The sequence below is a fragment of the Salvelinus sp. IW2-2015 genome, linkage group LG4p (genome assembly GCF_002910315.2).
Source record: "Salvelinus sp. IW2-2015 linkage group LG4p, ASM291031v2, whole genome shotgun sequence".
Lineage (NCBI taxonomy): Eukaryota > Metazoa > Chordata > Actinopteri > Salmoniformes > Salmonidae > Salvelinus > Salvelinus sp. IW2-2015.
The window spans coordinates 23,054,192-23,055,876 of NC_036841.1; the positions used below are offsets into that span (position 1 = coordinate 23,054,192).

General features: G+C 45.0%; 1 pseudogene; it reads right to left on the bottom strand.

Moving 5' to 3' along the window:
* The window catches only part of LOC111957931 (unconventional myosin-XVIIIa-like), a 159,684-nt pseudogene that overhangs the window by 71,825 nt on the left and 86,174 nt on the right, over positions 1–1,685 (bottom strand).

Consider the following 1,685-nt stretch of genomic DNA (forward strand, 5'->3'; position numbering starts at 1 on the left):
GAGAGAAAGACGAAGAAAAAGGATGGGAATAAGAGCCATTCAAAGAGAGCAATATTGTAAATAAATGATGGTAAAGTAAGAAATATAAGAAAGAGGACAAAAGAGAGATGAGCTGACAGACCTGTTAACGAGGGAGATAACGAGGGTGAAGAGCTCTGAGTACAGGCCTGAAGCCATGGCCTCCAAACAATCCAGGGCTGTGATCTTAGAGACTGACGGAGAGGGAGGGAGAAAGAGAGAGGGAGGGAGGGAGAGAGTGGGAGGGAGAGAGAGAAAGAGAGAGAGCGAGAGAGAGACAAATATGTGTTTATTTATTTTCCCTTTTGTACTTTAACTATTTGCACATCATTACAACACTGTATATAGCCATAATATGACATTTGAAATGTCTCTATTCCTTTGGAACTTTTGTGAGTGTAATGTTTACTGTTCATTATTTTAATTTTTTTCCACCTATATCACTTGCTTTGGCAATGTAAACATATGTTTCCCATGCCAATAAAGCCCCTTGAATTGAGAGAGAGACAGGGGAGAAAAGGAGTTGTGAGTTAAAAAGCACATGCATAGTCTTTAGTATGTTATTCTACTCTATTTATTTAATTCAACTTCATATTGGAGACTGGTGGTCTCTGAAGGTCCCTTACCTGAGCTGTCTCCTGCCCCGGCCTCGTCGGGCCCCCCGCGGAAGGAGGTGGACCTCTGCAGGGCACCCTTGACCTGGTGCTTGAAGATGGAAGAGGAGAGCTCCTCCAGGGTGCAGCCCAGCAGGTAGGCTGCCTTCTGGGCCCACTCATGACGGGCAAACTGCTTACGGCCAGCTGGGGACCAGGGACAGCATACACAAGTCAGAACCCCTAATCACTGGCTATTAGAATTAACTCAATGATCTCTTCCATACTGTATGTAGCTCAATGCTAAACACGAAGTTGGTTGGGGCATAGTGTTTTTCTATCCCAATAAAGCTACATTAATAAACGCTAACAAACAACTCCATCTTTTGAGCTTTGAGGCCTCCTCTACCTAGACTGGTAGACTGGAATAACCACCTTGGCTCAAAGAGCAGGATTGAACTGAACAACCCCAAGACTAGACTGCTAAGCACTGTTAGCTGGTTTTACAACAACTCTCCGTCATCCCATGTTACTGGCTTCGTGTGGCGGATCACCCCCACTGTTTTCTGGAGAGCTTTCAAAGCTACAGAGACACAGCGACTCAGGCAATATGGTCGCCTCTAACCTCTCATCAAACAACACTCTGCCACAGAGTCCAAGAAAAACATTCTAGACTAGAGAGACAGTTAGAACATAGAGAATCAAAACAATGTTCTGACACAAACAACTAGAAAGTAAGTTCCCCTGTGGGTTGGGGAGGGGGGGCGGGAACCAAACAGGTTCAAATGAACAAGCTTTGCTTTTGGATTGGGTCTGAATAATAATAACAGTGCTGTGGAATTGGAAGTAGGCGACATGGAGAGACATCAGACAGAGAGCTTTAAAGGACAACAAAGTTCTGATTCATGAGGCAAAGGAAGAGAGAGAGTGAGAGAGAGACAGAGAGAGAGAGAGAAAGAAAGAGAGAGAAAGAGAGAGAAAGTGAGAGAGAGAGCACTTCTCTCTCTTCTCCCGTCTCTCTCCTCCTCCTCCCTCCTACACACTCCTCTCCTCTCTCTTAGTTCTCTCAGCTCA